Below are 27,919 nucleotides of genomic sequence, written 5' to 3'. Positions count from 1 at the left end.
AGTGGTTAAAATCCACCTAGTCCACAAGTCTATATTATTGGTATTATAGAATAATGGTCCCCTTTCCTGTCCAATATTCCCAGTATTTATAAGGAAATTTCATGGACACGTTTGGGTACTCGCGTGAGTCAATCACGCATTTACATAATTATTACATTTAATACAAATAATCCCCATTTATATTGGGATATGATTTGAGAATAGGATCACATGTTCCTGCTATCTCGGATAATAAATATGATAGCTTGGTCATGAATATACGTATTAGGGGATCCCGAGTCTCTGGGGATCCGCAGGTATGCAGTATGCTAGAATTACCATGACCTGAATATCTCCTCCAAGCTCGTGCTTCGACAGCTATTTAAGATTATGAGCTTGCGCTTCACAACCATTGCATCCTTAGGTCGGGTTAAACCCAGGACGCCTAACACCATGCGTGACCACATGCAACTCGAGTTATCCACGTGAATAATAAGCAGATATCATTCCCTTGGTCATTTCTATGTATATTTATTTGCCAACTGTACCCGAGCTCAGTGAATGAACTCAGGCGAAAATTAGGGTACAACATTTTCCCCCCAAGCTCCTGCTCGTGTATGACGTCGTCACTTTCTGACCTACACAGTAGGGGCTTTTAGAGTTCTGTTACATAAAACCACGCCTGCCCACTACTTGAGTACTAGACACGTGGTGTACCACAATTGGTGTCTGTTCGGGTTTCAAGGACTGCAATAATTGTCTTGTCACCTTTTTGCTGCTGTTTGGTCTATTTAATCTTAGCCCTTGGATCTTGAACTAACCCAATTGGATGGCATAGATTAATTTACACAATTTATGTATAAGTAGGATGGCCAAACTTCAAATTGCACCTCCTTTCATTTAAAATTTTTCCTTTTCTGCACTTCCAAGTATCTCTTCTCTCCAAGAAATCCAACAAATCATTCATCATGCTTAGATATCAGAAGCTTTCGAGGAGCTTCATGTTGCCAAGTCTATTCCTTCCCATCTGCAAATCGTACTTTCCTGTAAGTATCTCATCCTTTGGTTTTGAAAGTTTTTTTTTATCCAATGGAATTTCTGTTCTTCACCATGCTCATCCGCAACATTCATTGTATTTATTGTTAGGCTATTTCTAAAGGTTCTTAGGGATTGGGATTTGACTTAGGTTCAATGGGTAAGTCCAAAAACGTTTTAGAAATAAGACGTTCATAAAACTAGGAAATTTTTGGGTAAATCTCGGTAACTATAATGGTGAATTAATTTAAAGAATACCCATTCGGGGTATAGGAAATGAAGGGTTTTCAGGTTTAGAACCAGATAGCTTAGGGTTACGTTTTCTTGGGTGGTTTTCCACTAAACCACCTCCCAAGGAAAGTAGGAGTCTGACACTCTAACACACGGATCCCTAAATATCAGGGGTCTGTTAGGATATAGAGGTGCATAGCTTAGGAATTCACGTGGCATCACGCGATGGGGCAGAGGCTAACCTTAGCTTGTATAACCAAAGCAAAATGTTTCCTTTGTACTATCACGTCATAACTTTAGATCCTCTTAGGTCGCCTACTAACTAGGTTGTTTTGTCCTTTGGCGATTTGATGGCTCCTCAAAAGAAGAACGCCCCAAAGAAGAATGCCTCGAGCTCATCCTCTCAAAGAAGAAAAAAGGGAAGCAGATCGCCCCAGATTCTCCCATCCCTCACTTTTGCCCGGTGGTGGAGAAGGAGATCGTGGTAGATCCCAACACATACTTCAAGGCTGAGCGTATCATTTCAAAGATCATAACTCAGGGGAGAGTAAACATGATCATGTTGATCCACAATAAAGAGGTCGGAACGAGAACTCTCCTCGTCCGACCTCCGTTCGAAGGGGAATAGAGCTGCTCCCCTCTCCAAGATGACTTTGCATCTTGGAGTGAGGAGCATCTGAAGGCTGGGGCCTTCCTCCCTCTAGAAAAGTACTTCTTGGATTTTTAAATTACGTGAAGTTAGCTCCATTTCAGCTCCCCCCAAATTCGTATAGACTTTTGGCGAGACTGAAGTATTTGTTCTTGAATCACGAGTGGGAGGTCCCTACTCCAGCAGACATTCTGTATTTCTTCTACCTCAATGCGAGCCCCGACCAAAGGGGACGTGGTGACGGATTCTACTACCTCATGCGATTCCCTGACTCGGCCTCCGTCATCGAGCTTCCCAGTCATCCAAATGACTACAAAGACTTGTTCTTTATGTCGAATGGATTCTGAAACTTCGAAGAACTCATTGCCTTCTTGTAATTTATTCCAAAAATCTATGAACTCATTGCCAAGAGATTGAGCTCAAAAGGTAGCACAAACTACACAATCGTAGTTCTCAAATATCCAAAAAAAAAACTAATATCTACATTCACCTCGTTAAAATTTCCATATTAGAGTAATCACACACCAAAACAGAAAAGGAGCAACTCAAAACGCAAAGAAGAATAATTACACATACGGAATTGAAATTAACAAACAGGTCGTGCAATGCAAATCAATAACACAACGATTCGACGAGAAATTGGAAACGAATTCCATAATAGCTGAAAACCCAGATCAAAAAAATCACAAAAACATGAAGAACCCAGACACACAAAACACAAAAACAAAACAAACCCAGATCACAAAAATCAAAGAAAGACTCACCTCAACTACTGCGTGGAAGACATCAGCCCTGAAAAAAATCCCACCGACCCTCCAAGAATGGCGACCTGATTAGCTTGAACAAGTAAAAATCCCATAAAAATTGAAGCTTGGAAAAACCCCTAAATCCTTAAACTGAATAAATAAATAATCCCAAATTCAAAGCTCAAATGCTAGGTCTTATCAACTACAATACACAAATTCTTAAAACTTGAGACTCACAGAAAGAAGAAGGGATTCTTTAGCGGTTAGCCTCTCCATTTCTTGGGCCTAAGCAGCTAGAGCTCCTCCCTGTACAGCCTGCCGGACCATTGCTCTGCAAGTCAATCTCCGTGGTAGACCCACGAGTCAAGCCACGCCGTAGACCCACCACCGCAAGCACCGTCACACCCACGAGCCAGCCACGCCGTAGACCCAAGAGTCGAGCCTCCCTGTCACACGACCGAAGTCACAGGCCCCATCACCTTGTTACACACTTGCAACAAACAGAGAGAAAGAAAGAAAGATTGAACGAGTGAGAGAGAGAGAGAGTTACTGAGTGTGAGAGAGAAATAGAGGAGGCGTGTAGAGTAATTAGGGATTATTGCTTTTGTGTCTCATTTGGCGCCTGTGTATTTCATTTACCGCCCATTTTCCGTGTCTTTTTCTATTCCCATGCGACAATAACACTTATTAAAATATGCTATATTTTAATGTAATATATGGGTATAATTGTTGTAGTGTTCAAACATCGATACTTCAACTGACCTCGTAAGTCTTCCATCCTTATGAATTCAACTCATGAATTTTTATTCCTTAAGATATATAAATTTTTTACATGCCTTAACTAAATTTGTTTCTTGGGCAACCATATTTCTGAGGATGGCAAAGTTTACGATCCTCAGGGGTCAGTATGAGAAGTTATCTGGGCTTCCCCCCAATGGGAAGGACTACCGCTAGGTCGTGAATGATGTCATGATGCTGGCTTGCTAGTTGATTGGCAAAGGTCAATGTATTGACAAAAATTTCCTAATAAGGCTTAGGGTCTTGATTAGGAGGCTCGGAGGACCATGATTGATTTATTATGCCATTAAATGATTATATGCATGTTAATTTATGTGAATTATATTATCATATGATGATAAATGCATGCATATGGGTCCACTTTTCATTATAAGGGCATTTTGTTAATTTGGCCAGTTGAGGGCATATTTGTATATTTTCATGCATGTCGGTGAATTATGAGTAAGACAACATCATAATGTGGATTTGTTCGAGCCATTCGGCAAGAGACGATCTTTGAATGCAAGTTATCGGTTTGGTCATAACGGGGTTAATTTCGGGGCTCGTGGTGAGTCTCGGGGTAATTTGAGGATTAGTACATTGTCGGGAATTAAAGGGTAATGGGATATGATTTATTGGAATTTGAGAATATTGGGAATAACGAGAATTGGAGGACGTTAATTATGATTAGCAGGATTAGAGGAGAAAGGACGATTTTACCCTTGGTAGCCTTAAGAGGAATTTAAATGACCTAAGGAAATTTTGGCCTGTTGACGTAAAGGATATATATTAGTTAAGAAGCTATAGGAAGCTTAAGAAAATAGAGCATAGTTTCTTCCCCTCCCGATCATCATTTTTCCCTTCTTTTCTCTTTGAATTTTGAAGCTCCATTTGAGGAACCAAGCTAGCGAGTTGAGCCTTGATGGTCTAGGGTTATTTCTTACCATTGAAGAGGGTATGATTCTAAGCTTGAGGTAAGATTCTAACCATTGAAACTTTAGTTTATGCTCTGTTTTCCTGTTGATGTTCAGTTGGGATTTTGAGTTGGATTGTGTGAATTCAATGGAGTTTTTGGCAAAGGTTGATTAGGTTTTGATGTCTAGGCCCTGTAGAGTGGATATTTGGGTTCATTTGGGAGTTTGTATGAATTTTGGGATAAGTTTGTGAAGCTTGGAATTGGAAAACTCGAAGAAGGAAGAACAAGGGCTGATTCAGCCTGGTCCTAGCGTATAGTGCCCAAGGGAGGGCGCTACAACACTAACCAGAGCCAATCAGCTCTAGTGTAGTGCTAGGGCACTAGGGTGGCAGCAATGTAGTGCTACCCTATTTTTCTAGGATTTTATATTGGGCACTTTTGAGGGTTTTTGGCTTGTGGTTTCAGTTCCTAAGGCTCGGGATCGAATCTACTAACCGTTTGTGTACGATTCAAGGTCTCGAGAGTGAGGTTTAGGTTAAGAACCTTTTATTGTTGATTTCATGAATTGGATTCCATATTCGGTTATGACTAGGTGACCGCTAAGGGATCAAAGGATTGATCGTTCTCAAGGGTTCATTTGTTATTTCTCGCTCGAACCGGAGGTAAGAAAACGGCACCCAGTATGTGATACATGTGACGCATGAGATACATGTGATTAGGGCATGACATGAATATTGAATATTAGATTGATCAGAACTTCAGTCTTGTAAATGTACATGATCATAATTATGCTAGTTATTGTTAAGTAAGCATTATGAATTCCCTACATTTGGATATTTGACATATGATATATGCCTGGTTGCATTGCTTACTTGTGTATGGCACTGACTTATGAGTCAGAAATTGGCACGAGCCGTATGGTATTGGCTTAAGATTCAAGAACGACATTGATGTGTTCAACACAAGCCAAAATGATTAGATCTAATAAACATAAGCATTGAATGACTCATCATGAGCATTAATGCTTGACTGACCTCAAGTTCGATGAAAACTAAATGCGCTTGTCTTGTCCAAAGACTAGTTACTTAGAGCCAGGGTCAAAAAGGCTTAGGTGACTGTAGCATCACATGGCTATGGGTACTGAGCCCAAGTTTGTGAGTCACTCATTAGTCACTTATCTGATTAGGGTGTAGATCCCAAAATGTGACTCTTTAGTCACCCATCTGATTAGGGTGCAGAGCCCAAAGTGTGGCTCACCCATCTGATTAGGGCTATAAGCCCTAGCATGATTACCAGAATCTCAAAGTGTTAATCACTCATTTTATTTGGGCTACAATCTCCAGTATGATTACCAAAATCATAAAGTGATATTCACTCATCTGATTAGGGTACGGACCCCCAGTGCATGACTTAATTGTCACTTATTTGAGTCACTTAATTTAGATGGACACATTGGCCATCTATTTTCTTTATGACTTGATAGTCATCAATACCAAGGGCAGGGCCCATAAATCATCTATACAAAGGGCAGGGCCCATAATCATTATTTGGACTTATTTTCATGCATGAATATGGCTATTATTGCTAGGCATGCCTACTATGATTTAGTAACATGTTATTACTGTTCATGAGCATATTGAGTTTTCTTGCTGAGCTTCGGCTCATGGGTGCTATGTGGTGCAGTTAAAGGCAAAAGAAAGATGGACCATCTTTGAGCTGGAAAGCTTAGGTGATGATGTGTACATATGCGGTTGCTCGACTGCCACGACTGAGGGTTTAAAGAGGAACTAGGGTTAAAGCCTATTTTTCCGCTTAGGTCGGCAGATTGTAAATATTTTATTGTAATTAACATTTAAATTATATTTTGGGATCCCAATGTATATAGTAAATATTTCAGTGAAACGTTGTATCTGAAGACAAGCTGGGCATGTACACTCGTCATCAACAATAGCTTCACTTAGAGTATGGTAACTATTTCTGTAGTTATGTACTTTACTGCTTAAATAGAATGTAAATGCTTTAACTGCACATTATATTAGGGAGCATGAGATTCTGATAGAGCCTGACTCTTGACTATTAATATGATTATATTATTACATGCTATATGAATATGATTTTTTGAATGTTGGAGTCTGAGGCTTGGTATGAATGTTGGAAGAGCAGGGGTTATGAATTGATGAAAAAATGCCATGGGCTTGTTTTTAGCACTGCAGTGGTTTGTGAATGTAGTTTGGTAAGATTGTTCCCATGGGGAAAGCTCTTGATATGTTAATCATATTTAATGGGTCAAGTTATTGACTGCAGATTCAATTAGCAGGTATGTATCCAAGGCAGATAATGAGATCTGGTGATGATTATACAAAGGCTAGGAGTTTCAGCGAGGGTTTGAGTTCTTCATCTGCCCCTCCGAATCTTCAGCAAATGTTTACAGATGTGCAATTAAGATTGCATAGGAAAGAGGAAGAAATTAGGCGTTCGAAGCAACAGCGGAACCTGTCGGGGAACACCTCTTCCTTTGCTATGCAAGGAGTGGCACCAGTATTGACTCAGCCTAGGGTTGAGAACAGAAGGGAATTCCTTTGTGGAAGAGTCTAGGAGTATTACCCTGCAGTCTTTGAGGGAGGCCTAGATCCATTCAGAGCTGAGCAATGGATGGGCATGATCAGTTCCATCCTCGACAGTATGGGGTTGGTAGGTCACGATAGGGTGACCTATGCTATATATGTATTACAGGATGATGCCCGAACATGGTGGGAAGTAGTATACTAGACACGAGATACAACTGTGATGGACAAGAAATAATTTAGGTAGCTGTTCAATGAAAGGTATTGTTGTGATGTAGCTAAGATTGCTAAGATGAATGATTTTCTGAACCTCGTTCAGGGAAATGTAATAGTAATCAAGTATGTTAACAGATTTGATGGGTTGTCCAAGTTTGCTTTTGACATGGTACCCACGGATGTAGCTCGGAAGGAAAGATTTATTCAGGGATTGAATCCAAGAATAGCTTAGGGCATTAGAGTTTCCCCAGTGCATGAAATATCTACCTATGCTCAGGTGGTTGGGAAGGCTCTTGCTGTTGAGAGCACAGGAAATCAGATTGAGAAGGAGAGTGCTGGAGAGCATGGAGCTCAGATAGTGATACCTCCATTTATTGGATCAAGCAAGAACAAGGAGTGGAAAGTCTACCCAGAATGCACTCGGTGTAAGAGGCGTCATCTGGGAGAATGCTGAGCAAAGGCATGTTTCTTATGTGAAATGGTTGGGCATTTCAAGAAAGATTTCCCAAGGCGAAGGAAGGATAAGAAAAAGGGGGTGGACAACTCGACTCCAACTCGAGTGTTCGCTCCGATGGAGTCAGATTCGAAGACTGGGACTGAGGCTAGTTCCTCAGGGGTGGCAAGTTAGCTTTCTAGTTCTGATTCTTGTATTGGGGTGACTAGTTTGGTGCCATGTTGTTCTTTGTTTGTTGCCTCTAGAGAAGCATAGACTTTTTATACAGATTGCATGGTTATGTTGTGATGGGAATGTGATATTGTATTGGTGATTTTAAGAGATGAGGTAGATTATGATGGAAAGGACTCGTCAGTAGTTTTGATAGGGTTGGTTATGACTGACTTCAATATGATCCTGGATTTGGATTGGTTAAACAAGTGTGGGGCAATGCTAAATTGCAAGGAAATGATAGAAAATCTTGGGTTTGAGAGTGGGAAACCCTTGTGGTAGTTGGCATTGTGCATGGATTTTGTATGCTTATGACATCTGTATTTAGAGCTAGAGATCTATTGCAGGAGGATGCATAAAACTCTTCGCTAGTGTGGTGGATACCACATAGGTTGTGCAGTGAGATTAGGACAGACTGGAGTAGTTTGTGAGTTTCTGGATGAATTTCCAGGGGATTTGTTAGGATTAAATTTACATAAAAAGATAAATGGTGATTGGATTGGTGCTAGGAACAGAATCAGGTCTAGGGCACTGTATTGAACGGCTTCAACAAATTTGTAAGACCTAAAGGCTCAGTTATTGGATAAAGTGGTATTCTCCAAGGTGGATCTTTGATCTGGTTAGTACCAGCTGAAGATTAGGGAAAAGGATATGCAGAAGACTGCTTTTTTATTAGATAAGAGCACTGGGAGTGATGGGTGATGTTCTGAGAATTTGGTTAATGCCAAGTTGTTTTTATGAAGTACATGAATAGAGAATTCAGAGATTATCTGAATTGGATTCGTGATCGTCTTGATCAACAGTATTGTCATATATTCATGTTGGAAATTTGCCAAGGTCAAGGAACGCTTTAGGGGCAGGAGTTTCCTTAGACGGGCAGGATATTATATGTGCTTTGGGAAAGAGTTCTAAGTCTTCTTGCAGATTAGAATCAGTTTGTAGGCTGTTATGACACCTCAGTGACATGGAAAAGTGATTGCCTATGCATCATGTTGGTTAAAGGATCTGACCAGAACTAGATTAGAGTTTCTGGAGGAAGTGGCTAGCTGTATACTTGAGTTTACTCTTTTAGAAAGGATTACAGGAGAATAGTTAAGTAACCCATAGATGGGAGAATTGAGGGCAATGTCTTAGCGAAGGACTATGCAGTGTCAGGTATGGGTTTATTGTGGTATAAGGATCGGATTTGGATCCAATGGACACTGAGATTAAATGGGAGATGCAATAGAATCTAGAGGCTTTATATTGGTTGTCTGGGATGGAGAGGGACGTAACAGAATATGTGGCAAAGTTCTCAACCTGTTAGTAGGTCAAGATAGAGTATTATAAATTAGTAAGGCCATTGCAGCCTTTGAGTATTCTATAATTGAAATAAGGAAACATCGCGATGGGTTTCACGATGGGACTGCCCAGGATAGTGGGTCAGTGTGATTGGAATTGGGTCATTATGGACTAGTATTTAAAGTGAGTTCACTTCTATCAGTAAGGACAAGTAACACAACTGATTAGTATACAGATCTCTATGTGAGAGAGAAAGTACGCCTTCATGGAATTCAAGGTCTATCTTATCAGATGAAGACTCTATTATTACTTCCAGGTCTTGGGAGGGTTAAGGATGGCGATGAATATATAGTTGGAACTTAGTACAGTTGATTATCCTCAGACTGATGGTAAATTAGAGAGAGAGAGTTATCAAGTATTGGAGAGGCACCTTATGAAACGTTGTATAGTAAGGAATGTATATCACCCATTCATTGGAATGAGATGGGTGTGATGTTGATTTTGGATCCTGAGGTAGTTCAGGGGATCAATGAGATTATTAGAAGATTAGAGCTTGGATGCTCACTTCTTAGAGTAAATGGAAAAGTTTTGTTGAATTGAAAAGCAGGAACATGGAGTTCCAAGTAGAAGATTGTATCTTCCTTAATGTATCACCATGGAAAGGGGGTGAGGAAATAAGGGCAAGTTGAGCCCTAGATTAGTATGACCATTTGAATCCTGGATAGGATCGATATGGTTGCCTATGGATAGCCCTTATCTTTTGCACTGATAGCTGTATAAAGTGTATTTCATATTTACATGTTGAGGAAACATGTGTTAGATGAGACTCATGTGTTGAGTTCTGACGATCTGGAATTAGAGGCTAAGTTATCCTGTAAGGAATAGCCAGTTCAGATTTTGACAGAAAGAACAAGGTTTTGAGGAACAAAGTTGTACTTTGATTACGGTAAGTTATCCTCGTAATTCCTCCATCCTTATGAATTCAGCTCGCGAATTTATTTATTTATTTTTTGATCAAGAAGGGAAAATTTATTGATCAAACTAACAAAAACAGCCAAAGGCAGGAGCAAAGAACTCCCCCAACAAATTACATTCTAAGGACAAACTCTAACATTTGTCTCTCTCTAGAAGACAACTTCCTAGAATTAAAATTAAGCAGTCTGGCTTTTACAGTAAACCGTATTAAACTATCAATTTTAGTAACTAAATAGCAGCTATTATCAAAGCAGCATTTGTTCCTATTTAACAAAATAAAATAGATGGAAGCAGCAAGGGTCATGGACACCACCTGGAACAACCAATCTCTTCTGCTACCAGCCAACCACACACTCTAATCATCAAATTTACCAGGCCAAATCGCCTCGCCCAGCCAGCTATACATTGTCTGCATGACCATCTTAGAGAAAATACATTCAAAGAAAAGATGGGAGTGAGACTCATTAACCTGACAACAAACAGGAAAGAGCTTGTGAATTTTTATTCCTTAAGATATATATATATATATTACATGCCTTAACTGAATTTGTTTCTCGTGCAGCCATATTTGCGAGGATGGCAAAGTCTACGATCCTCAGGGGTCAGTATGAGAAGTTATCTGGGCTTCCCCCCAGTGGGAAGGACTACCGCTAGGTCGTGAATGACGTCACAATGCTGGCTTTCCAATTGATTGGCGAAGGTCAATGTAATGACCCAAATTTCCTAATAAGGCTTAGGGCCTTAATTAGGAGGTTGGGAGGGCCATGATTGATTTATTATTCCATTAAATGATTATATGCATGTTTATGTGAATTATATTATTATATGATGATAAATGCATGCATATGGGTCCACTTTTCATTATAAGATCATTTTGGTAATTTGGCCCGTTGAGGACATATTTGTATATTTTCATGCATGTTGGTGAATTATGAGTAAGACCACATCATAAAGTGGATTTTTTCGAGCCATTCGATATGAGATGATCTTTGAATGCAAGTTATCAGTTTGGTCATAGCGGGGTTAATTTTGGGGCTCGGGGTGAGTCTCGGGGTAATTTGAGGATTAGTACATTACCAAGAATTAAAGGGTAATGGGATATGGTTTATTAGCATTTGAGAATATTGGGAATAATAAGAATTGGAGGACGTTAATTATGATTAGCAGGATTAGAGGAGAAAGGATTGTTTTACCCTTGGTAGCCTTAAGAGGACTTTAAATAACCTAGGGGCATTTTTTACTTTTGACCTAGAGGATATACATCAGTTTTGAAGCTTTACGAAGCTTAAGAAAACAGAGCATAGTTTCTTCCTCTCCCGAACATCATTTTCCCTTCTTTTCTCTTTCAATTTTGAAGCTCCATTTGAGGAACCAAGCTAGGGAGTTGAGCCTTGATGGTCTAGGGTTATGTCCTACCATTGAAGAGGGTGTTATTCTGAGCTTGAGGTAAGATTCTAACCATTGAAAGTTTAATTTATGCTCTGTTTTCCTTTTGATGTTCAGTTGCGATTTTGAGTTGGATGGTGATAAATCAATGGAGTTGTTGGCAAAGGTTGATTAGGTTTTGATGCTTAGGACTTGTAGAGTTGATATTTGGGTTCATTTGGGAGTTTGAATGAAGTTGGGGTCAGTTTGTGAAGCTTGGAATTGGAAAACTAGGAGGAAGAACCAGGGTTGATTCAGCTTGGTCCTAGCGTTGTAGTGCCCAAGGGAGGGCGCTACAGTGCTGTCCAGGGCCAGTCAGCTCTGGTTGTAGCACTGTCCTGTTTTTCCAGGGTCCTATTTTGGGCACTTATGAGCGTTTTTGGCTCGGAATTTCAATTCCTAAGGCTCGGGATCGAATCTACTAACCATTTGAGTACGATTCGAGGTCCCGGGAGTGAGGTTTACATTAAGAACTTTTGGTTGATTTCATTAATTGGATTCCATATTTTGTTATGACTAGGTGACAGCTAAGGGATCAAATGATTGATCATTCTCAAGGGTCGTTAATTTATTATTTCTCGCTCGAACAATAGGTAAGAATACTACACCCAATATGTAATGCATGTGATGCATGAGATACATGTGATTAGGGCATGATATGAATATTGAATATGAGATTGATTAGAGCTTGAGTCTCTGTAAATATGCATGATCATAATTATGCTAGTGATTGTTTAGTAAGCATGATGAATGCCCTACATTTGGATATTTGACATATGATATATGCCTGGTTGCATTGCTTACTTGTGTATGGCCTCACCCATGAGTCAGAAATCGACACAAGCTGTATGATATTGGCTTAGGAGTCAAGAACGGCATTGATGTATTCAACATAGTCCGAAATGATTAGATATAAACAACATAAGCATTGAATGACTCATCATGAGCATTAATGCTTGATGGACCTCAAGTTCGATGAAAACTAAAAGCGCTTGTCTAGTCCAAAGGCTAGTTACTTAGAGCCAGGGTAAAAAAGGCTCAGATGACTGCAACGTTACATGGCCATAGGAGCTGAGCCCAAGTTCGTGAGTCACTCATCAGTCACTTATCTGATTAGGGTGTAGATCCCAAAATGTGACTCTTTAGTCACCTATCTGATTAGGGTGTGGAGCCCAAAGTGTGACTCACCCATCTGATTAGGGCTATAATCCCTAGCATGATTACCAAAATCTCAAAGTGTTAATCACTCATCTGATTTGGGCTACAAGCTCCAACATGATTACCAAAATCATAAAGTGATATTCACTCATCTGATTAGGCTACGGACCCCAAGTGCGTGACATAATTGTCACTTATTTGAGTCACTTAGTTTAGATGGGTACATTGTCCATCTATTTTCTTTATGACTTGATAGTCATCAAAACCAAGGGCAGGGCCCATAAATCATCTATACAAAGGGTAGGGCCCACATTCATTATTTGGACTTATTTGCATGCATGAATAGGGCTATTATTGTTAGGCATGCCTATTATGATTTAGTAACATGTTATTACTGTTCATGGGCATATTGAGTTTTCCTGCTGAGCTTCGGCTATGTGGTGTAGGTAAAGGCAAAAGAAAGATAGACCATCTTTGAGTTGGAGAGCTTAGGTGACGATGTGTACAAATGCGGTTGCTCGACTGCCACGACTGAGGGTTTAAAGAGGAACTACGGTTAAACCCTATTTTGCCGCTTAGGTCGGCTAGTTGAAAATATTTTATTGTAATTAACCTTTAAATTAAATTTTGGGATCCCAATGTATACAGTAAACATTTTAGTGAAATGTTGTATCTTAACCAAAAAACTTAACCCTAAACTGTTAATCATACTTAGTTACACAATTATGGCCAAATGACTCGATTAGCCAGTTTAGCACTGTTTTGAAATGCAAACCGTAATGGTCCCTGGGTAGTAGGGTGTTATAGTCAAACATTGGCCTTGAGGACCTGGGCTACCCTTCCAGCGATCCCTGAGCACCCTTCCTCTCAAGAGGCCTTGCCAGCCATTGAGGACAAGGAGGATGAAGAGGACGAGGCACCTCTAGTGCGAAAAGGCGGGCTCCCGAGATTGACTGAGAACCAAATCTAGAAAGTGTCGCGTAAGGGGTAGAAGCTAGGCCCTCCGGCCAAGGTAACCCATACCCCTTTATGGAATTAGATAGGGTTGTTGCCGATTTTAGGTTAGTTAGTTTTAATCCAAACCAGCTCGTCCACCGTCATCCTTATAACCCAGATCGAAATATAACCCTGCTCTAGTGCGTAGATCACCAAGTGGTATGCAATGAGAGTAGTTATCCTAAGGGCACAGTCATAGTTGATAACACCTTAAACTTTAGATCCTCCATTTTTGAGGAATATGGGACCAACTGTAGGACCTGGCCTTCTCTGCTCCAGGGTGCATTTGCCCTTGGATTTAGACAATATGTAGAGGAATCCAACCACGAGGATGGTCCTGAACCTAAACCCCTTAGGATCCTAGAAATATTAATTATAGACTCCCCTTCTCCTCCATTAGTTCCAATGCCGGAGGTCGTGTCTACCCCAGTCAAAACACCCGAGCTGGTGATAATAGACTCCTCCCCCAGCCCGGAGGGTAGGATCTTTATTTTCATTCTTTGTAAATTCTTTTGACAACTTTATTTGTGAACTAATTCCTTTTGTTATTTTCAGGCGAAGAGATAGAAAAACCAGAAGCTCCCCCGATCTCCGAACTTCTTTCCAGGCTAAGAAAGCAAGCTCGGGCCCCGTCGTAAAGAGGCCCAAGTTTTTGAAGAAAGCCACCCCCGCAACGGGGAACACCTCAAAAGCCCCTGCTAAAGGGAAAGACACAAGCTCAGCTCGAGAACTAGTTTTGGTGAATTCTGTTGCCGCTAAGGTTCCCCCTCTAACTCTTCAACCTCAATTCATGCCTCCTCAGGATCAGGTGATACAAATCGAGACCCTAGCCCCCACCATCAAAATATCAGTAGATCCTCAGGGCCTGGAGAAGATCCCTGAAGCCTTTCGGGGTATCGTTTATGGGATTGCGAGCCATATGGTGGGGCACGCTTATAAGGCCAACTCGAAGGATCTGAGGACCATTGAGGAGCATAGCCCCGAGAACATTCTTGATTCTGCTCTGGGGATGAATCTCACCGCGAGTTCTCTTTCCTTGGTGATTTTTTTTTAATATTTTTGCTGAGTTCTGACTTATTTTGTTATTTTCAAGTCCTCCCTGGCTCAGTACTGCAGCATAGCTCATGCTAAGGCCAGAAATGAGGTGCTCCAGGCCGAGCTGGAAGCTGCCAGGACATCCTTTAATGCTGCCAAGGAGACTGAGGAGGCCGCCAAAGCTGCCCTGACAGCTACTCAAAAGAATGAGCAAGCTACCAAGGCTGCTTTCACCAACTCCCAAGAAAATGAGCAGGCAGTAAAAATTGCATTATCTTATTCATAAGCTCAGGCTGCTGAAGCTCTAGTCGAGATTGGTCAGCTTAAAGCAAGACTACTCGAGGTCGAGATCAAAACCAAGGAGGAAAGAGAAAAATCATCGTCATCCATGGAAGAGATGCTGTACCAGTGTTGGGCTTTCAACCAGGATGGGAACTTCTCTTTTATGGAGCCCGAGTTGTGGGACCGTACCTTGCCAAATTCAATGTTCGGATTCTGCAAGAGCCCTCGGAGACAAGTGATGCCTCTGGAGTAGCGGAGGGAGACGGCGCGGAGGTCACCTCTTTGGGGCGAGCTGAAAGAGCCCAATGATCTCCTTTGTATTTGTTTTTCTTTATAATTTTTAATAGTTTTTTATATTAAACAATTGCCTTCGATCTCAGCTCAAGGTTTTTTCTCCTCAGGATAATTTGCTTGCTTTATTTCAATATACATCTATCTTTTGATCCATTTATCTTTCCTTTACTATCTCTTATGCTCATGAATCCTTAGACTTGTACACTTGAGATTTTAGGAATCGATTTTTTAGATCGGGATAGATTTTATTGAACTTGGTTATACCCAAGTTTTTTTTTATTATTTGCATCATACGTGTTAAGAATCAGGCCTTGAACCTGGTTAGATCCAGGATTTTTTAGTGATTTAAACTTAGTTTGGTTTAGGTTTATTGAAAACTCGAGCTTTAAAAAACCCTTGAATAATCAATTTTCCCAAATTTCTAAGTTTTTTACCTAGTTAAGGCCAAGGTTTTAAATGATTTAAACTTAGTTTATGCTAAGTTTATCGAATACTCGAGCTTTAAGAAGATGTTGAATAATCAATTTTCTAAACTTCTATGTTTCGGACCTGGTTACGTCTAGGATTTTAAATGATTTGAACTTAGTTTATGCTAGGTTTATTGAATACTCGAGCTTTAAGAATAATGAATTTTTCCAAACTTCTAAGTTTCAGACCTAGTTACGTCTAGGATTTTAAATTTCAAGCTCGGTTACGTCCAGGATTTTAAATGATTTAAACTTAGTTCGCACTAGGTTTAATAAAAACTTGAGCTCTTCAAATGCCATCGAATAATCAATTTTTCCAAGCTCTAAGTTTGTTAATCTTACCGAGCAGGCTTAATTTTTCCAACCTTGGGTTATGTGCCCCCCAAGTAACCAGAATGTAGAAACTTTCTTGGTTGCTCTTACAAACATTAGAACACGAACTAATACAATCTAAAGAGGAAATTATTTAATAATCCATCTATTATTTAATCAAATGGCTTTTATAAATAAGCCTTACATTCATGGTGGCACTACTGATAATATTTTTTCAAATGTAGGGCATTCCAGGTCCGAGGGACTATTTCCCCATTCAGCCGAGCTATCTTGAAAGTTCCTTCACACAAAACCTCAATGACTTGATATGGTGCCTCCCAATTCGGCCCTAAAACACCGACCTTAGGATCCATATTTGCTAGAAATACCCTTCAGAGAACCAGATCACCCAATCCAAATCTACGCGACTTAGCTTTAGAATTAAAATAGCAAGTGATTTTTTTGTTGATAATGGGCGAGCTGTAACTGTGTTTCTTCTCATTTTTCTTCAATCGGATCAAGAGATGCATTAAGTGGTACATCATTTTGCTCTTGGTCGAATGTCCTTTTCCTGTGAGTGGCTACCATTGCTTCGATTGGAAGCACAACCTCGCTTCCAAAAGTTAAGGAAAAAGTAGTATGCCCCATGGAGGTTCTGTGAGAAGTTCTGTAGGCCCACCGTACTTGCGGGAGCTATTCGGGCCACAGTCCTTTGGCTTCGTCTAACCTCTTCTCTAGGCTTGCCTTTAAGGTTTTGTTCATAGCCTCAACCTGTCCATTGGCCTACAGATATGCTACTGAGGAGAAACTCTTCATAATTCCATATTTTTCACAGAAATCAGTAAAGAGATCGTTGTTGAATTGTGTCCCATTGTCTAACTCGGTCTTTTTAGGATGCCTAAATTGACATATAATACTCTTCACCACGAAGTCTAGGACTCTTTTTGAAGTGATGGTTGCCAGAGGTTCGACTTCTACCCACTTCGTGAAATAGTCGATCACCACCACCGCGTAACGAACTCCTCTTTTTCCCACAGGTAGAGACCCTATTAGGTCGATTCCCCATACTGCGAATGGCCATAGGGATGAGATTATCGTTAGCTCAACTGGAGCATCTCGGAAAACTATGGCGAAGCGCTGGCATTTATCGCAATTCTGAACATATGAGATTGAGACTTTTGTTAGAGTGGGCCAAAAATAGCCTTGCGTCAATATTTTCAGAGCTAGGTTTTTCCTCCCAGCATGATCTCCACAAAAGCCTTCGTGCACTTCTTAAAAAATGGTTTTAGCTACCTCAGGCAGAACACATCGTAGGAGAGGCAATGAATGACCACGTCGGTATAAGGTCCCATCCACTATCACATACTGCGGAGCTTGATAAAGTATTTTTCTTCGTCCTTTCTATCGTCAAGTAGCCTTCTTGTTGTGAGGTATTTCATTAAGGGAGTCATCCCGGTCAGTCTTGTGTTGATCATTTCGACTTCCATCATTTCTATCACACTCGGATTCTCCAAGAACTCCATTGGCACTACATTCAATGTCTCAGCTTCTCTTGTGGTGGAAAGTCATGCCAAGGGTCAGCTTTTGAATTTTGCTCGTGAGGTATCTGTTCAACAACACTGTACTCAAATTTAGATAGTTCTCCCTTCACCTTAGCTAGGTAGGCAACCATCCTGGTACCTCGAGCTTGATATTCTCCCAATACCTGATTGATCACGAGCTGAGAATCACTATAGCATTGGACGACTTTTTCCATGAGCTCCCTTGCCACTCTCAGCCCAGCTAGTAAAGCCTCATATTCGGCTTCGTTGTTGGATGCCTCGAATCTGAATCTTAGAGCTATATGAAATCGATGCCCTTCTGGTGAGATTAACATGATTCCAGCTCTTGATCCATTCTCATTTGATGATCCATCCACGAAGATTTTCCATAACTCCTGCACCGGCTCCTTCGAGAGCTCCTCTTGAAATCCGGCGCATTCAGCAATAGAATCAGCAAGGGCCTGAATTTTGATTGAGGTCTGTGGCACGTATAATATCTCAAACTAGCTAAGTTTGATAACCTTTTTTAAAAGATGTCCCAACGTTTCAAGTTTCAGCAAAACCTTCCTTAAAGGTTGGTCAGTCATGATGTTGATTGAATGAGACTGGAAATATGGTCAGAGCTTCTTGGAAGCCAATATCAGACAGAATGGTAGTTTCTCTATCAATGGATATCGTGATTCAACTTCGAGAACTCTCTTGCTTATATAATATATACTGGTTTTTGAGAACGTTCTTCTTTTCGAACTAATACGTCACTGACTGCATTTTTTGTCATGGCCAAATAAAGGAACAGAGGTTCACCAGACATAGGCTTAGATAACACAAGGGGCTCGGCTAGGTACGTTTTTAGGTCGAGTAATTCCTGTTCGCACTCCTCAGTCTACTCAAAATTTTTGTTTCCACTGAGCAAGTTGTAGAATGGCAGGCACTTGTTAGGGGATTTTGAAATAAAATGATTCAAAGCTGCCACCTTTCCTATCAGGCTTTGAACTTCTTTACGCGTCTTGGGCGAGGGCATTTCCAACAACGATCTAATTTTCTCGGGATTTGCCTCTATTCCCCTCGTGTTGACTATGAAACCTAGAAATTTTCCAGATGCCACTCCGAATGTGCACTTCTAAGGATTCAGCTTCATGTCATACCTCCTTAAGATTCCAAAACATTCTTCAAGATCAGATACATGATTATCGGCAGCCTTTGATTTGACAAGCATACCATCGACATACACTTCCATACTTCTCCCGATCTGATTAGCGGACATTTTTTTGACTAAGCGTTGATATGTAGCTCTAGCATTCTTCAGCCTGAAAGGCATGACTTTATAATAATATACGTTATTTGGGGTCATGAAGCTAGTATGTTCCAGATCCGCGGGATTCATCGCAATCTGGTTATATCCAGAATACGCATCCATGAAGGACATGAGCTTGTGACCTGCCGTGGCATCTACCAACTGATCAATCCTTGGTAATGGAAAACAATCCTTAGGAAAAGCTTTATTCAAGTCGGAGAAGTCGATGCAAGTCCTCCATTTCCCATTTGGCTTTGGGACCAGCACGGGATTGGCAACCCAGATCGAGTATTTTGCTTCATGAATAAACTCGCACTTTAGTAGTCGAGCTACTTCTTCCTCAAGAGCCTCAGTTTAGACTGTTCCCAAGCGTATCCATTTTTGAGATTTTGCAGGCATGTTCCTATCCAAATTTAAAGTGAGCATGATTACACTCGGGCTTATTCCCACCATATCTTCTTGTGACTAGGCGAAAACGTCTAGATTCCCTTGTAAGAAATTGACTAGCTTCTTCTTCCTTTTATCATTAAGATTTTTCCCAATCCTTACGACTCTTAAAGCTTCATTGGGGTCAATGTTTACCTCCTCGAGCTCCTCTATAGCTTGGAGTTCTGATCTGTCTTTGCCTATATGTGGGTCAATGTCATCGCGTTGGGCATCGTTACTGTCCTCATTTTGCTGAGGTTCTTCTGTCCCGCAAGTAACTTCTACTTCCCGGGAATCCTCACCTCCGTCATTTATGACCATAGCTTGTTGCTCGGGTTGTGATTTTCCCTTCATAGAAATGTTATAGCATTCTCTGGAAATGAGCTGATCACCTCTAATGGTGCATATTCCTGTAGCTGAGGGGAATTTTATTACTAGGTGGCGGACAGAGATTATGACATCAAATGCCATCATCGCAAGTCGACCCAAAATCGCATTGCAGCTGGACAATCGATTACCACGAACTTAAGTAACTTGGAAACAATTCGTGGGGCATCTCCCAATGTTACCACTAAGTCGATCATCCCGATGGCTACTAACCCTTCACGAGATAACCCGTACAGAGTCATTGAAGTTTCCTTCAAGTCATTTACAAACAACCCCATTTTTTCCAAGGTGGACCTAAAAAGTAGATTCACAGAGCTCCCATTATCTATTAGTATCCTCTAGTTGGTGATCAGAACAGTTATGGCCAAGGGATCATTATGTGGGAATTGGACGTGGCTAGCATCCTCCTCTATAAAAATGATTGGTTATTTTTCCAATCGTTGTTGTTTCGATAATCGCTGTTCCAGGACGAACTCCACTCTGTTATGGGATTTCAGTTCGTTAATGTACCTCTTCTGGGCCCCGCTACTCGTGCCTGCCAGATGAGGTCCTCCTGAAATGGTGGCTATATCTCCCCCTACTATCAGAGGAGGGTCTTCCTGATTCGCTTGAGCTCCGGTTTGACTTACGGGACCTTCGGGGACTGACGGAGGGTTTTGTCCAGCAGGCTGATTAGGGACCACCTGATTTTGGGCGTACTAGGCCAAATGTCTCGCTCTAATGAGAGTTTGATCTCATCCTTCAGCTGTCGATAGTTGTCAGTGTTATGACCAATATCATTATGGAATCGGCAGAACTTCGAAGAATCTCTCTTCACCCTAGTTCTTCAATGACTATGGCTTCTCCCATGGAAGGTGAGTAGAATTTTCCTGGAAGATGCGTTCCCTTGTATCTGTTAGGTCAATGTAAGTGGCATAAAAAGAAATCAATTTCTCCCCAGACTTGTTTTTCTTCGTCCCGCTTTGGTCGCCCTCGCCATTTCCCTTCCTTTTGTTATTTCCCCCTTGGTTATTCTAGGTAACGGTTTGAGCCGTAGTTGCAGCGTTCATTACCGCTCCAACAAGCTGGACAGGGGTCTGGCTGGTTTCCATGACAAAAGCTTGGGCCTCTTCTAGGTTAATCCATTCTTGAGCTTGGGCCAAGAATTCATCCACACTCTTAACTTCTTTCCTTTGGTTTTCTTCCCACAGGTCACCCCCGACGAGGAAGCCTGTCCTCAATGCCATAAGCTTGGAGCTATCATCAGAATCCCTAGCTCGTGTAGCAACATTGGCAAACCGACTTAGATATGCCTTCAATGTCTCACCAGGTTGTTTCTTTACATTGGCCAATGAATCAATATCAACCCGAGCAGCTTGTGAAGCTCAGAATGCTTTTCTGATCTCGGAGGAAAACTTCTTCCACGAGTGTATGGAATGTCTTTTGTATTGCTTAAACCACTGCCTGGCTGCCCTGACCTAAGTTGCAAGGAATAAAATACACCTTAGATCAAGTCCGACATTGTTCACCATCATCATAATGTTAAACATTCCGAGGTGGTCTGACGGATCTCCATCTCCATCAAATTTTGACAAGTATGGCATTCTGAAGCCTACCGAATATGTGGCTGTCGCAATATTTGGAGCGAAAGGCTCGAGCTCATCCTCTGAGTCGCAATTGTCTTTGTCTTTTCCATATAAAAGCCTCTTCATCTAATCTTCCATCAGAGCTAGCCTCTCGAGGGTTTGGTCTCTGGTGCCTAGGTTACCTGGGGACTGTTCGACAGCTCCCACCCTATTGTATGCGTTTGATGGGTTATTGTCCCTCCAAGCTCGAGCTTGGTTTGGTGGGGCATTCCCATTATCATGCACTATGGATGGACTTCCCTCTTGTCGAGTATAACTAACATCTTCATTCCGAGCTGGATTCCTTCTCTGCGAATTTAGGAAATCAAGCAAATCAGGTTGTGACTCGTATCGAGGGCTTTGTATTGAACTCAACTGATTTCTTAGGTCACCCTTGGAAGTACCACTACGATGACTTTCTGTCCAATAACTCCCATTTGCGAAGCTTACAACTCGCGGTTGGGGCCGAGGATCTGGATTTTCATCACGTGTCTGTGGGCTGTGAGTATTGGCAGATGGGGGAGGATTTCTCCTACTATATCCATAAGCTAGAATGTCTCGTGTAGGACGAGGTGGTGTCGGATGTCTTATAGGTGACGGGGGATGCCTTATTGGTGAGGCAATCCTTGTTCCATCAGGGCGAACTAAATTAGCCCGCCTATGTTCTACTCCATTGTCTCTAGCTCTCTGCGCCTGACGGTTTGATCATGACGTAGGAGGGTTTGTTGGAACATTTTGTCTTTGTGATCCTGTCCTAGTCCCTTCTCGTGGATTTCCAGGGGCATTTCTAGGGACCTGTGAATGAGGTACTGAACTTGGGGTTATGGTTCTAACTGACTGACTAACATGCTGATGACCCCTATGAGAGCCACTGGGTTGAGCATTCTGGTGATCACACCTTGTAGGTACAAAACTTGGGGTGGCAGTTCTGACTGATCGACTTGGTTTGGATCGATTATTCATGTGGGACTTGTGAGACCCACTTTGCCTCTTTCTGACATTAACGTCGGTTGCAAGAGGGGGTAACCGAGCCAAAACTTCCCAATCTGCCTATTTTCCTTAGCAAGATGGCTTCTCAATTGCATGTTTTCCAATTCGACGACATTTATGTAGTTGGGCTTTAGATTCGGTGGCAATGATGTCGAACTCCCAGTGTCGCCATGAACCGCCGGTTGTTTTCACGGACGCTGCTAGATCTCAGGGCCATGTTAATTTGAAGCAGCAGTATGATGGGCCTCTTGTCCACCAGGCTGTTCTATCTCATTGTCGTGCATTGAGTGAGTGAGCACCATGATGAGAATTGACTGGGATCTTGATGAAGCACTAATTTTTCTCTCAATGAAAGCACCAAACTATTGACGCAATTTTTTTCCAACAATGTATTAAGAAAAAATGAAGTAGATTAGTGCCTAATAAACCGTTATGAAAAATAAATGAATTCACTCAAGAACACTGAACTTTTATGTGGTTCTGTGGTTAAAATCCACCTAGTCCACGAGTCTATATTATTGTTGTTTCTCTCTCTATATTTTGGTATTACAGAATAATGGCCTGTATTCCCAGTATTTATAAGGGAATTTCATTGAGAGGTTTGGGTAACTGCGTGAGTCAATCTTGCATTTACATAATTATTACATTTAATACAAATAATCTCCATTTATATTGGGATATGATTTGATAATAGGATAACAGGTTCCTGCTATCCCAGATATTAAATATGAAAACTTGGTCATGAATATACGATAAGGAGATCCCGAGTCTCTAGGGATCTGCGGGTATGCAGTATGCTAGAATTACCGTGAGCTTAATATCCCCTACAAGCTTGTGCTTTGACAGCTATTTAAGATTATGAGCTGGCGCTTCACAGCCATTGCATCCTTAGTTCGGGTTAAACCCAGGTCGCCTAACACCACGCGTGACCACATGCAACTCGAGTTGTCCACGTGGATAATAAGCAAATATTTTTTTGCAGGCTGTAACCGAGCTGAGTGAATGAACTCGGGCTAAAATTAGGGTACAACAATCTTAAAATAGTTAAACAAATTCAAATATCCATAAAAATATATACTCAACAAATTTTAAAATTTCAAATAATTAAAATATTAAAATCTATAGAATAATCAGATAGTAATATTTTCAAATAAAAGATATAAAAAATAACAAGTCTTTTTAAAAAAATCTTTAATTACTGATAACTTAATTTTAATATTTTGATATTTTAAAATTTAAAATTAATTAGTTAACCTATTTTTAAATTTGAATTTGAATTTTTGTAGAAAATATCTAATTTTTAAATATTAAACAACAAAATATCTTATTTTAAAAAATATTTTTAAAAGATAAATAAATGTGATATTTTTGGGTTTGTTATAAAAAATCAATATCATATTTTAATATTTTTAATTTTATAAATAAAAAATTAAAAAAATATGGACAAACAGTACCCGTAACGGGTACTATTCACTGTGGTCGTTGTAACGCCCTACTACCTTAGAGCCGTTACTAAGTGAGTTTAAAACAGAAATTGTGCATTTAATTGACTCAAGTGGTTTCTAAAACCAAAAGTGTGAATAAACCAGAGTTTAAGGCTGTACTCTTTGAAAATGTTTAGTTTCATTAAAAACGTTAATTATAAAACATCTGGGATCCCAAATTAAGGTTTACAAAATATTTACAACTCAAAATAGATTTACACTTGATCAGCTATCAAAAGAATGGTTAAATACAGCCATATACAAAATGCCCCCAACCAAAGCAGTCGGGCAGGCCGAACATGTACGCGCCGCCCCCACGCTCTCCATACTCATGGCCGGTTGACTGACTCCTCGCTTTTACCTGCCACACGGAGCACCCGTGAGCCGAAGCCCAGCAAGAAAACCCAAATAACACATAACATATGCAAAGTAAATAGCTGGCAATAATTCACTGATACATAGGAAAACCACCATAATAAACAAGTACGGCCATGCCGCTCCCAAGGCCTTACCAAAGCCTGGAGTTTCGGTTCTCACCGCGAGGATAACTCATGTATCCCTTGGGTCCCACCATGAATATAAGCATCCCATGTGCTGTGTTACTTTCGGCCCACGGCCGTCCCGGCCTATGCCGTACCCGGCCTCTGCCGCTCGTTTCATCATAATAACACATATAGTACATTCAAAATAAACATTCACACACATCATGGTTCATTTAAGGTTAAGCATTTGCACGTAATACAATCCGGGGCCACGCCCTACAATCACACAGTGGGGCCATGCCCTAAACTCGGGTGTTACGGTTTTCTTACCTATATCCCGTGCTTTCCAAAGTACCAGGGTCACGAGCACGGTCCTTTAGCACGAGCCTCTCCGAAATCCTAGTCACAACACACATAAAACACTTTTAATACTAACCAAACCCAAAACCACTTCCCGGGACCAATCCCGCACTCTCGGGACCTCTAAAACCTTAAAACAACACCCCGGAGGCATCCCACGAACCCCCGGAGCTAAGACCTAAAATTGCCAAAAAGAGCTACCCTGAAAATTGCCTTGTGCCGCGGCACCACATCCTTGTGCCGCGGCACCCATCAGACAGAAGCTCCCTTGCCGCGGCACACAAAAACCCTGCCGCGGCACGCCTTCGCAGACCCAGAATTCTGGGTTTTTCCTGCAATTTTCCCTGAGCATTAACCTCCCCAAATCATCCCAAACCAAAACCTAAACCCCAAAACTCAAATCCAAACCTCATATGAACAATCTAACACCCCATAAACACTAGAATTAAACCCAAAACATCAATACACACAAGATCCACTCCTTTGATTTCAAATTCAACAACCCAAATCAAAACCCATGAAAATCTTAACTCAAGCATTAAATTCCTCAACCAACACAGAAAACAAACTTAAATAAGCATAAGATCCTTACCTCAAGAGTAGAATCCACCCTAAAAGTTCCCTTGATCTCCTTCTAAGCTTCCCACTTCAGCCCCTTTCTACACCTCTTCTTCTTTCTTCTTCTTTGCCCTAGCCTTTCTCTCCTCTCCTTTTCCTTCTCTTCTAATTTATCAAAGCCACAAGTGACCCAAATGCCCAAACCGTACCCCCTAAATCCCAGCTGCATAATGTCTATTTGCCTTGCCAAAAGACCAAATTACCCCTCCTTACTAATCCTTCTAAGCTAAACCTTCAAGGGTACTTAAGTCTTAACACTTTCATTTCAATTCTACCACTTCCTATCTTAAAACTTGTTACTCACAGCAGTTACAAATGGTTACCAAATTACCAATACTAATCACTCTTTCTAAACTCAACTTATAAGATTCCCGAAGTACCCCTGGGCTCCTCCCGAGCCGGGTACAACAACCCGTTGTGACTTTTAGACTAACTGGCTCTCTAGGACCGTCCCGATGCGTGCATCCTGGTAAAACATCACACTCACATGGCACAATTCACATAGTATAATTATCACAGTTATGCCCTAACATGGCCAAGTTACAATCATGCTCATTTTAAGACAATCAGTTCTACATGCATACTGATTCACATAGTCATGCATCTCAAATAATCCAATAGTCATATAACGTGCAATAAATCATAATGATGCATTAAACTTAATAAAGTCACACACAAAATCCCATCATGCCCTCCAGGCACACTACTCCAGGCCCTTAAGCCTTAACACTGAATTTGGGTCGTTACAACTATCCCCTCCTCATGAGAATTTCGTCCTCGAAATTTACCTGAACAACTCGGAATGCCGCTCCCGCATATCTGATTCCAGTTCCCATGTCGCCTCTTCGACCTTGCTGTTTCTCCACAATACTTTAACCAAGGGGATGGTCTTGCTCCTCAAGACCTTGTCCTTCCTATCAAGGATCTGAACAGGCTTTTCTTCGTATGATAAGTCCCGATCCAACTCCAAGTTCTCATAGCTCAACACATGAGTAGAGTTCGAAACATACTTCCGGAGCATGGACACATGAAACACGTCGTGAACTCCTGATAAAGCTGGAGGCATTGCTAACCTATAAGCCACCTCCCCAATTCGTTCTAGAACCTCAAATGGGCCAACAAACCTGGGACTCAGCTTGCCCCGAACGCCAAATGGTTTTACTCCTCTCAGGGGTGAAACCCTGAGGAATACATGATCACCAACCTGAAATTCTACGCTCCTGCGTTTCTGATCTGAATAACTCTTCTGGCGACTCTGGGAGGCGAGCATACGAGCTCTAATTTTCTCAAGTGCCTCATTGGTCCTCTGAACCATCTCAGGACCTAAATACCTTCTCTCACCTGTCTCATCCCAGTGAATCGGTGATCTGCATTTTCTACCATACAACATCTCATACGGAGCCACTCCGATAGTCGCCTGATAACTGTTATTGTACGAAAACTCAATCAGAGGGAGATACTTACTCCAAGATCCCTCAAAATCCAAGACACAAGCTCGTAACATGTCCTCCAGTATCTGAATTGTCCTCTCAGACTGTCCATCCGTCTGAGGATGATAAGCGGTACTAAACCGAAGCTGCGTGCCCATTGCCTTCTGCAGGCTCTTCCAAAACTTGGAAGTGAAAGTGGGGTCTCTGTCGGATACTATTGACCTCGGAGCCCCATGAAGTCGAACGATCTCCTTAACATAAAGCTCTGCATACTGCTCCACAGTATAAGTCGTCTTCACAGGTAAGAAGTGGGCGGACTTGGTATACCTGTCAACAATCACCCATACCGAGTCATGCTGACCCACGGTCTTTGGCAATCCTACCACAAAGTCCATGGCAATATCTTCCCATTTCCACTCGGGAATCCCAAGAGGCTGTAATAATCCTGCTGGCCTCTGGTGTTCCGCCTTAATCTGCTGACAGGTTAGGCATCTAGCCACATAGGCCACCACGTCCCTCTTCATGCCTGACCACCAATACAAAACCTTCAGGTCATGGTACATCTTCGTAGAACCTGGGTGCAAAGAGTAGGGAGTGGTATGAGACTCGTCCAAAATCTCTCGCCGAATGTCTGGATCAATCGGAACACAAATCCGTCCTTTGTACTTCAACAAACCCATCTCAGAAATAGAGAAGTCCTTAGCCGCTCCCGATAGGACGTTCTCTCTACGCTCAACTAACTGGGGGTCCTTTCCCTGTGCTTCCTTAATCCTCTCGAGGAGTGTTGACTGAAGAGTAATGTTGGCTAACCTCCCAACCACTAGCTCTATACCTGCTCTGGTCATCTCTCCTGCTAGACTGTCAGATATCTGCCTCGAACTATACAACTGTCCTGGGCCCCTTCGGCTCAATGCATCAGCCACCACATTAGCCTTCCCAGGATGGTATAGGATATCACAATCGTAATCCTTTACCAGCTCAAGCCACCGTCTCTGGCGCATGTTCAAGTCCTTCTGGGTAAAGAAATACTTTAGACTCTTGTGATCAGTGTATATCTCGCACCTCTCTCCATACAGATAGTGTCTCCAAATCTTAAGTGCGAATACCACTGCAGCTAATTCCAGGTCATGCGTGGGATACCTCTGCTCGTACTCCTTTAATTGCCTTGATGCGTACGCTATCACTTTCCCAGCCTGCATCAACACGCATCCCAGACCTTGTCTGGAAGCGTCACAGTAGACCACAAACTTCTCATTATCTGTTGGCAGGCTCAGCACTGGTGCGGTAATCAACCGCCGCTT

The sequence above is a fragment of the Humulus lupulus genome, chromosome 9 (genome assembly GCF_963169125.1).
Source record: "Humulus lupulus chromosome 9, drHumLupu1.1, whole genome shotgun sequence".
Classification (NCBI taxonomy): Eukaryota; Viridiplantae; Streptophyta; class Magnoliopsida; order Rosales; family Cannabaceae; genus Humulus; species Humulus lupulus.
The sequence above is the reverse complement of the archived record's forward strand: the minus strand, read 5'-3'. Positions refer to the sequence as shown.